Raw genomic sequence first — 10,886 nt, forward strand, 5'->3', positions numbered from 1 at the left:
ACCAGCTGAGCTCATCAATTCTCATCTTTGGAAGTATGGACCTACATACTTGACAGCCAGTAAGGATCAATGGCCAAGTACACCTGCTCTTCCAGAGCCGGTTTTGGAGGCACGAAAAACCATACTAATTACAAACTGCGCGTCAAGATATTTGGTGGAAGAATCAAAGTTTGTAAATTCCTTCCCCAAAATGCAACGAATTTTTGCGTATGTATGCAAATTCATTCATCGACGAAAGTCTGGAATAACTGTGGAGGACTTGCGTTTGGGAACCGAACTGCTTATTCGTCTTACTCAACAATCTCGTCTATCCACTGAAATAAGAGCCCTGGAAACGCGAAAGGACATCAAGGCTTCAAGCTCGATCGCCTCTCTTTCGCCATTTTTAGATGATTGCGGTTTGCTTCGAGTTGGAGGGCGTCTTAAAAACTCTACCTTGGACTTTGAAGCACGGCATCTCATAATATTGCCCAAGAATCATTCCATCACTTCTGCTCTGATACGGCACTTACACGAAAAGCACCTTCACGCTGGACCCCAGTCGCTATTAGCCATCATTCGTCAAACGTACTGGCCAATCGGTGGCCGAAAAACCGTAGCACATGTAATCCAAAAGTGTCTCAGATGCTTTAGAGTGAAGCCTCGAACTCTCGAGCAAATAATGGTAGATCTTCCGGTGGACAGAGTCAGCGAATCTCGTGCATTTTTAGTTACCGGCGTGGACTATTGCGGTCCGTTCCTGTATAAATCAGAAGTTCGAAACCGGCCCCCACTAAAGTGCTACATGAGCATTTTTATATGCTTCTCCACCAAGGCGGTTCACATCGAGCTTGTGAAGGATCTTACAACATCTGCGTTCCTCTCTGCTCTTCGCCGTTTCATTTGCACCCGTGGAAGACCGATTCGTATTTGGTCAGATAATGCCACAAATTTTGTTGGAGCGCGGAACGAACTGGCGGAACTTAAGTCGCTATTCCTAAGCGACAGTCATCAAGAAGCCGTGCATCAAGCTGTTCTCAACGATTGCATCGATTGGCGTTTCATTCCTCCTAGATCGCCACATTTTGGAGGATTGTGGGAGGCGTCAGTCAAGCTTGCTAAGCATCATCTTCGACGTGCCCTCGGATCCTCGCTTCTTGGATTTGATGAGCTGCGCACTCTCGCGTGCAATATCTGTGCAATCATTAATTCAAGGCCATTGTTTCCTCTTTCAGAGAACCCTGCAGATCTCGATGTACTCACGCCCAGCCATTTTCTAGTTGGCGCCCCTATCACAACCTTCTTGGAGCCTGACTTGGTTCATTTAAACGTCGATCGCTTGGACCGTTGGCAGAAGGTCACACAGCTTCAGCAAATCTTTTGGTCTCGCTGGCGCCAATCGTATTTAACCAGTCTTCAAGAAAGAACGAAGTGGCGCACCCGGAATCCTGAGCTTCACGTCAATGATGTCGTTCTTGTTAAGGACGAGAACTTCCCTCCTCTGAAGTGGCCTCTAGCGAGAATCCTCGAGCTCATCCCAGGAGCTGATGGCGTATCTCGAGTCGCCTTGATCAGGATGGCTACAGGTGTTAGCCGAAGAGCACTTGCAAAACTATGTCTATTGCCTCTACGAGATGAGGTGAAAGGCATGGATCCTTCCACGGGGGGAGTATGTTCGGGCGAAGCCCGAGTGTAAATTTTATACCATTGTTTTATTGCCTATCAATTCACTTTCTTTTCTATTTTGGTCATTATACTAAACTAACGTAACGTAAGCGTAGCTTTATCTATGCTCGCTCAGCAACATGCTCTCATTTAATCATCTATTCTTATCTATGCTCGCTCTTGTTATCTTTTCTTTCCTATGCCGTCGCTAAGCCGTCAGCAGCTGCGCCTGCTCTAGCAGTTACCGCTTGATATAGTTGGAGAACAGACCCTTTTTGTCCCCAATCTATTACTTTGGCTCGAGATCGGCTCGCTTGCCTCATCCAAGTGTGTCACTCTAATACTATTGTAAAAGGCTCTGGCATCTTCGGCCACCCTCAACACACAAAATACCTATAATAAAATTTATAACGTTTTCGGAAATTAATAATTTGTGAAATTATTGAACAATCATAGTCAGCGAAAAAGCTCGTTGTCTCAACAGAGATCTCTTCCAGCAAAAATGGAATATCTGACGTAGAAAGATTTCATAAAACATTAAATGAAAAATTAAGAATAATATCTAGCGAGGATAACCCAGAAGATAGATTCACGAAGTTTGAATTAATTCTTTATACTTATAATCATAAAACCAAACATAATACCACAAATAGGACACCAGCTGATATATTCATTTATGCAGGCTCACCTGATTATGACAGCCAACTAAATAAAGTGAATAAAATCACTCAATTAAATAAAAACCGCATAGAGTATGAAGTAGATACCCGCTATAAACTATCACCTCTAGTTAAGTCTAAGGTAACAAATCCTTTCAAAAGGACGGGCGAAATTAGACAGGTAGACGAAAAACATTATGAAGAAAAGAATAGGGGTAGGAAAATAACTCATTATAAATCAAAATTCAAGAAAAATAAGAAATCTAATACAAGCAAATATAATAATTCCAGAGAAACCGAGGACGTTAATGGAATCGGCGAACTTCAACACAATTAAAATCCTCATCTTCCTCATAATTACCATCGTAATGGCACAGGGCTAAAACATAGAAATAAATCCTATAAAATCCCAAAACGGATATATGATATTCAAAACTGGATCGATTAACATACCTATCAATTACGAATACCATTATCTAACTGTTAATGTAACTAAAACCGAAGAACTATACCAAAATTTGTTGCAAGCCACTAAATTCCAGGACATAATCCAAATAAAATATCTAGTAGACAAATGGCAAAGAGAAATGAACGGGCTAAAAATAACCAAATGAAATAAAAGAGGCCTAATCAATATAGTAGGAACAGCCTACAAATATCTCTTTGGAACACTAGATCAGGAAGATAAAGTCGATTTGGAACAAAAAATAGAAAATTTAGCCAGCCATAGCATTCAAACGAATGAACTAAATTTGGTAATAGATGCAGTTAATAGCGGAATAAACGTTATAAACAAACTAAATGAAGAAAATGACAGGAATCAACAAATAGAAATTTTGATATTCAATCTACAACATTTCACAGAATATATCGAAGATATAGAACTAGGTATGCAATTAAGTAGGCTCGGTATATTTAATCCAAAATTATTAAAACAAGACTACCTGGAACAAATAAATTCTGAGAAAATACTAAATATAAAAACCTCCTGGCTAAAATCCGATACCAACGAAATTCTAATAATTTCCAACATTCCCAAAGACATTACAAAAGTACCAATCTATAAAATCGTTCCGTATCCAGACGAATTAAATAACATGTTAACAGATATGACATACGACAAGTACTACATAAAAAATGAAGAAGTATTTGTTAAAGAAACTAGATTGAAAACCAATGACAATTGTATAAAAGGAATTTTAATGCAAACTCCCACTAAAAGTCCATATTCCAAAACTTTTCAAAACTTTCAAATAAACTTTATTGAACCCAATATACTAATCACATGGAATCTTCCAAAAACAACGCTGGTTTTATCGTATCTTTAAAATTGTGGATGCCACAGACTTTCGCCCTTTGTGGGGGCGGAAGTGGGCGGGGCAAAGTTTTGAAATATTTTTGTAGCAGTGACATATCACAGAATTTTGGATCCAAAACATCGTTGCTCTAGCTCTTATAGTCTTTGAGCACTAGGCGCTAATAGGGACGGACAGACGGGCAGACGGACAGACGGACGGACGGACAGACGGACAGACAGACATGGCTCAATCGACTCGGCTATTGATGCTGATCAAGAATATATATACTTTATGGGGTCGGAAACGATTCCTTCTGGACGTTACACACATCTACTTTTACCACAAATCTAATATACCCCAATACTCATTTTGAGTATCGGGTATAAAAATGTATTTTAACAATCTAAATAAATAAAATAAACTATTAAATAAAGCTTACGGAATTTTTCTTTTCGGCAAGGGCTTAAAATTAGATAGTATGTATAATGTTAAAAATACTTAAGTATGTATATTATCTCTGGTATTTGCGAAGAAAAAAAAAGTTTAAGTAATTTGTTTATTACATCTGCAACCCTTTTGCACCTTTGTTACTCGTTGACCCTAGTAGTTGGAAGATTACAACACACAATAAATTGACCTTCCTTGCCAGATCCAACCCACCATAAACTGAAGTCGTCGAATGCTTTACCCGTTTAATCTGTCGAAATATATAAAGTAACTAGACTCAAGATACCTCTTGGTCATATGGTCATATATTTCAGATGTTTTAGATTTTATATAGAAAGATATCTCTCTAGTGAAAGGGAGGTACTGAAGTAGTGTATCTTTCAGCGTCTGGCTCGAATTGGGAGTGTGAGATCACTCCCCTGCGGTAGGCCGAGGTTTTTTCGTTCTATCAAGTTCCACCAATAGACTGAGAAAGACAAACAAAATAAATGTATGGGACCATATAGTCTGGAAGTGCCAGCTGAAGTTATATACATATGTATATTCATGAATGCAGGTTTCAAGCCAGTCAGATCCAAAGCGGGCGGAAGACGGCGCCGACACCGTTTCGTAGCGCAGAAGGGGAGCGGCGCTCGATCAGCATGGCCAAGCCGAGATAGGGGTGGGCAAAGCCATGAAGCTGCGGATGCAGCACGCCAGAGATTTCTACTTTTTCGCTTACACGTACACTGAGCCCTGTCTGTCTGTCCGTCCCTATTAGCGCCTAGTGCTCAAAGACTATAAGAGCTAGAGTATCGACATTTTATATCCAGACTTCTGTGATATGTCACTGTTACAAGTATATTTCAAAGTATTGCCCCGCCCACTTCCGCCCTCACAAAGGGCGAAAATCTGTGGCATCCACATTTTTAAAGATACGAGAAAACAGAAAACGTTGAATCGCAGAGGATGACTATATCTATGCAAAATCAGTTAAGTTGTAAATTCAAACTAAATTGTATTCTTAAAATCAGAGCCATATATGTGATTTGACAATGAGGTAGGAGGTACAATTTGGTAGTCTATAATTATCGTTAGACCTTCGCAGAGGATACACTTTACTGAGGGTGTCTATTTAAGTAAATGCTTACACTAGCTTTATTTTAGGACCGCATTTGTTAAGTATTTTCTCCACTTGTGTTTTGTTGTCGTATTAATGGGTTACAGAACTCTGTTTACATCCGTGCAGTCATAACTTGTCTACTTTATGTGATTTCTTAAGAGATCGGTTTTGTTACATGAGTGAATGTGTATAATAATATATTTATGTTTAAACATTCTGCAAGGGGCCGAAACTGGCATTGTATTGACGATAATATGTTCATGTTTTGAACATTCTTGTTTTGTATTTTGATTCTTGTGAACCTTTGTCTACATTTTCTTTATTGCTATAATTACAAGTACAGATAATCATTTACAGTCAATTGCAGTGGGTAGGGAAGTGCTATCGTTTGCAGTATTCGTGCTACTTTAATTCTTCTTATGGCATAGATTATTAATATTATTATAATTATTATTATGGTTTCGATAATTAAGGCCGCATGTCCAGATACATGATGAAACTTAAGTCCTTTTAAATCATGATGACCTTCTTTTAAAAATTTTAATTCGTTTCTTAACTTATCCATTTCTTCTGTATGGTTAATTAATGGTACTGTTAATGGATTCCAAACAATTTTTGGTATTTTACTTATATTACTTGTATAATAGGTTGAAATTGGCTCGTAGTTTTATGTTTAGATACTGTGATGAGGTACTAGTATTTTATCATCGGTTTGCACAGTACAACCATGTATTATTGTTAAAATTCCTTCTTGCAGAAGATCAATTAGTTCTTGATTTGAGCTACTACATTGAATTAGTACTGGAACTTTGAAGAGCCAACTAAGCCGCCTTTCTAATTCGACCCAAAATGACCTTGTCTCTGCTATCTTCCTATAAACGCAATTTGAATTACCTCTTGCTTTGAAAGGAGCTATCTCACAAGCATTATCATTGGGATTGCTCCAAGGCCAACTACTTTCGCATACTCTTCTATTCGTTTTCCATTTTCGGCATTTGTTCAAGGTAGCTTCATTCAGCGAATGATAGAAATCAATTTCGAAGTTATATACTAAATACCTGGAGCTCAAATCTACTTTGACCAATTCTTGTTCTTTGTTGCAGTGTGTGCAAATAATATTATTTCCATTTGATCCAAAATTCTCTTTTCATTTTCTGAATTAATCTCCATCTATCCAGAATCCCGATTTTTTCCTCTGAAATTGTCTCAATCGGGCCAAATATTGGCCTTCCAATAATCAAATGACCTGGTGTTAATATATCCAGTTCGTCAATATCATTTGTAGCTGTATACAAAGGGCGTGAATTTAGTACCTCTTCAATTTGACATAATAGAGTTGCCATTTCCTCATAGGTTAAATTATTGTCCCCGATTAAGATCAATAAGTGATATATCACTGATTTTATCCCCAGCTTCCCAAATACCTCCGAAGTGAGGTCCTGTCGCGGGAAGAAAATGCCACTCGATCTGTTCTCTTTCTAATATTGGAACCGATTTTATGTTGTCTTTGGCTTTTTGGTATTCCTCGTCTAATTTGCGCGAAGCTCCCACAAAGTTGGTTCCATTATCGGAAAATTTTTTTTGCACAGTTTCCTCTTCTTGAAAAAAAATCTTCTAAGTGCAGCTAGAAATGCATCTGAAGTAAGATCGCTGACTACTTCCAAATGAATAGCCTTTGTCTGCCCCCGGTTTTTAGAGCATCGGATATGGTAAGGCCCGGCGAAGTCTACACCTGTACTTGTAAACGGGTGCGACATTGTAGCTCTGTGTTTCGGCAGATTTCCCATAATTTGTTCTGCAGTATTCTGTCGATACCTAGCACAAGTGACACACTCTTTAAGTTTTTTCTTTAAGCAATTTCTTAGCCCAAATATCCAAAACTTTCGATGGATATAGTTTCGCATCAGATTAATTCCACCGTGCAATGTTTCTTTATGTGCATTCTTGATAAATAAAGACGTCAAGTGACACTTATCTAAAATCAAGGGATCAATCAAGATCTCAGAGACTATAAAAGCTAGAGCAACCAAATTTGGTATCCACACTCCCAAGATATCGGACCGAGACGAGTTTGTTTCAAAATTTCGCCACACCCTCTTCCGCCCCCGCAAAGGATGAAAATCTGGGGATATTCACAAATCTCAGAGACTATTAACGCTAGAGTAACCAAATTTGGTATCCACACTCCTGTTAGAACTCACTATTAAACGTATATCTCGCCCCACCCCCTTCCGCCCCCACAAAAGAGGAAAATCTGTGGCATCCACAATATTGAAGATTCGAGAAAACTAAAAACAATCATAGAAAATGATGATCTCATCCATATCTATCAGATTGCTGAATCTGGATCAGATCCGGATAATTTGTATAGCCAAAAGGAACAAATCAATTTGCAGGGGCTACGCAGCGCCTGACGTCACGCTCAGACTGATTTTCTGTCTCGCTCGCACGCACTCTTTGTCGTGTCGTTCAATAGAAGCGGCGTCTGCCGGGGGAGAGCCATACTGACTAAGTATCGGGTATAAATGTAGAGATACGGTCTCCGCAGCAACTCACAACGTTGCCCCTCGTTTTGTAATTTAATTGCGCGTCGAACGCGCAACATTGATGAGTGCGTTGAACGTTCCTTTCACGTGACCACGCGAATTGTATGAGACGAAATATTATACCGTTAACCTGGACATTATTGATTGATTTTATGCGGTTTTGGATCGTGTACGTCGGCAGGATCACTAGGGGAACTGCATGCCTTAACCAACACAGGAAGAGTGCGTCCAACGACACTAGAGGAAGCTATGGAGCTTTACCAGATTGGTCGGTTTTTAGAGATTGATATTTTGGCGCAAGGCTGTGAGGATTTAATACTCGAGTAGCTGTCCCTTGATACTTTACCAACAATTTTAAAGTGGGGTTGCCAACTCTATGGCTCCGCGTGGGTGTTTAGACAAGCATGTCAGTACCTACGAGAAGAATTTACCGTTATTAGCACCTCACCTGTCCTGCACCAAATAGATAAAACGCAACTGTTACATGTTCTGCAGAGTAATTTTTTAACCAGCTCCTAAGCTAGAGATTCTGCGGGCTGTTCGTAAATGTGGAGAACAGGAGCTCATTAGCCGCATGGAAGATCGTGAACCAAACTTTTTGTGATTTGAGTGATGTAGAGTTGCGAGACATCATCGCAGAATTATTGCCTTTAGTGCGCATAGACCATGTTTTACCGCCTCATAGTGAGATGCTCTGCCAAGCAATTCGTAGAGATCTTGTCAGCACTCCACCTTCACATATGATATGTAGTGGTAGTAATCAGGGACTCTTTGTTGAAGGATCGATTATCATCATCTCACCACCAGGTGGAACTAATGCGTATGCGAAGGTCGCGACACCCGCCAGATATTCCTGATACCTTGAATATGGTGTCCCACATGAATGCAGCGGCTAATAATGGACTTTTTAGTGTTGTTAATCGTGGTGCTATTCATGAAAATATTGAAATGTGGGTAGGGTCGGCTGTTATACCAGCACCGGATAACCAAAATTTATTGGCAATGCGTAAACGCGAAAATAAACTTCGCCAGTCACCTATGTGCCAGCATGCATTGCTACTGCCACTTTCATCAAAACATGAAATTGAACGACAAATTCGGCTTCGGGTCGTGAGAGAGTTTATCCTCCCTGATGAAGTATCAGCCAGAAAAGTGATGATGTTCACAAAGAAAATCCGTGTGGAGTTGCGTCCACTACTCAAAGCGAAGACAATTTGCTTGAAGATGAAGATCAAAGCCCACCGCCATCACCAGCGGCTACTGGCTCAGTTCCGCGAAACACAACCGTTGGATCTTCTTTTTTATCGTCCTCGTCAATGGGATCGTCAGCATCATAAATCTGTGGCACCGATGGAGTACACCCCTAATATAGCCGAAATCTCACTTTTCCGCGTCACCAATCAAATGGTCTTTTTGGTGTAGCCAGTATTTTAGCAAGCACGTATTTCAGCGTCAGCGCGTCCACGAAATGAACTGCCGGCATTAATAACTGAAGGGGACTTTCGATTTCCACATGGAAATAGCTTAGGCTTGGATATGTTTGTTGAGAACGGCGGAGAATGGCCACCGCATCGTTAGGTCAGCTTCATTTGTCGAATAGTACTGGAAATACTAGCGGGCGTAGCGTCGGCCGCAATAACGACATGCCAGAAAGTTTACAATTAGATTTCGGGGATGGTCCAAACCCTCGCGTAGTTGGAAACGTTCTAAGTGCACTGACCCTGTGAAGTATACACGTTAGTATTTCCTCGGTATTTATCCTAAAATAAAAATTTTCCATTCATTTTAGCACGCTCTGCCACAAAGCAACTATCACCGCTTCGTGCAGCGCTCTAGCTCGCCAATTGATATGATGCGTAATGGACAGTTATCGCCCACATCACACCCTCCAAATCCTGGGCCATTCAAGTCTGGACCACCCAGGTTTTTATAGAGGTTGCAAGTGGGCCCAGATCCGGGGAACTTTATTTTGGGATGCCTTTCTGAACAAAAATTAAACTAAAAATGTAATTTAACAATCTAGATAAATAAAATAAACTATTAAATAAAGCTTACGGAATTTTTCTCTTCGGCAAGGGCTTAAAATTAGATAGTATGTATAATGTTAAAAATACTTAAGTATGTATATTATCTCTGGTATTTCCGAAGAAAAAAAAGCTTAAGTAATTTGTTTATTACATCTGCAACCCTTTTGGACCTTTGTTACTCGTTGACCCTAGTAGTTGGCAGATTACAACACAGAATAAATTGACCTGCCTTGCCAAATCCAACCCACCATAAACTTAAGTCGTCGAATGCTTTACCTGTTTAATCTGTCGAAATGTATAAAGTAGCTAGACTCAAGATACCTCTTGGTCATAGTGAAAGGGAGGTACTGAAGTAGTGTATCTTTCAGCGTCTGGCTCGAATAGGGAGTGTGAGATCGCTCCCCTGCGGTTGGCCGAGTTTTTTTCGTTCTATCAAGTTCCACCAATAGACTGAGCAAGACAAACAAAATAAATGTATGGGACCATATAGTCTGGAAGTGCCAGCTGAAGTTATATACATATGTATATTAATGAATGCAGGTTTCAAGCCAGCCAGATCCAAAGCGGACGGAAGAAGGCGCCGACGCCGTCTCGTAGCGCAGAAGGGGAGCGGCGCTCGATCAGCATGGCCAAGCCGAGATAGGGGTGGGCAAAGCCATGAAGCTGCGGATGCAGCACGCCAGAGATTTCTACTTTTTCGCTTACACGTACACTGAGCCCTGTCTGTCTGTCCGTCCCTATTAGCGCCTAGTGCTCAAAGACTATAAGAGCTAGAGTATCGACATTTTATATCTAGACTTCTGTCATATGTCACTGTAACAAGTATATTTCAAAATATTGCCCCGCCCACTTCCGCCCCCACAAAGGGCGAAAATCTGTGGCATCCACAATTTCAACGATACGAGAAAACTAAAAAAGCAGAATCGTAGAAGATGTCTATATCTTCTAGAGTGTACAATCTGAATCAGATCGTATAATTATTATAGCCAGAATCAAGAAAACAATTTCATTCTTTCTCGTTCTGTCTCTCTCTAACACACAGGTTTCATGGTCGGTTTTGCCTGTTGCAAAATGTGAGTTTAAGGATCTCAGAGACTATAAAAGCTAGAGCAACCAAATTTGGTATCCACACTTCTGTGATATCAGACCTTGACGAGTTAGTT

At 40.2% G+C, this 10,886-nt stretch overlaps 1 pseudogene; it reads left to right on the forward strand.

The window, feature by feature from the left end:
* The first annotated feature begins 7,732 nt into the window (after positions 1–7,732).
* LOC113566124 lies at positions 7,733–9,629 on the forward strand (annotated as a pseudogene).
* Positions 9,630–10,886: the final 1,257 nt, after the last annotated feature.

This window comes from Drosophila persimilis, unplaced genomic scaffold, assembly GCF_003286085.1.
Source record: "Drosophila persimilis strain 14011-0111.01,24,50 unplaced genomic scaffold, DperRS2 tig00000572-arrow-pilon, whole genome shotgun sequence".
NCBI lineage: Eukaryota > Metazoa > Arthropoda > Insecta > Diptera > Drosophilidae > Drosophila > Drosophila persimilis.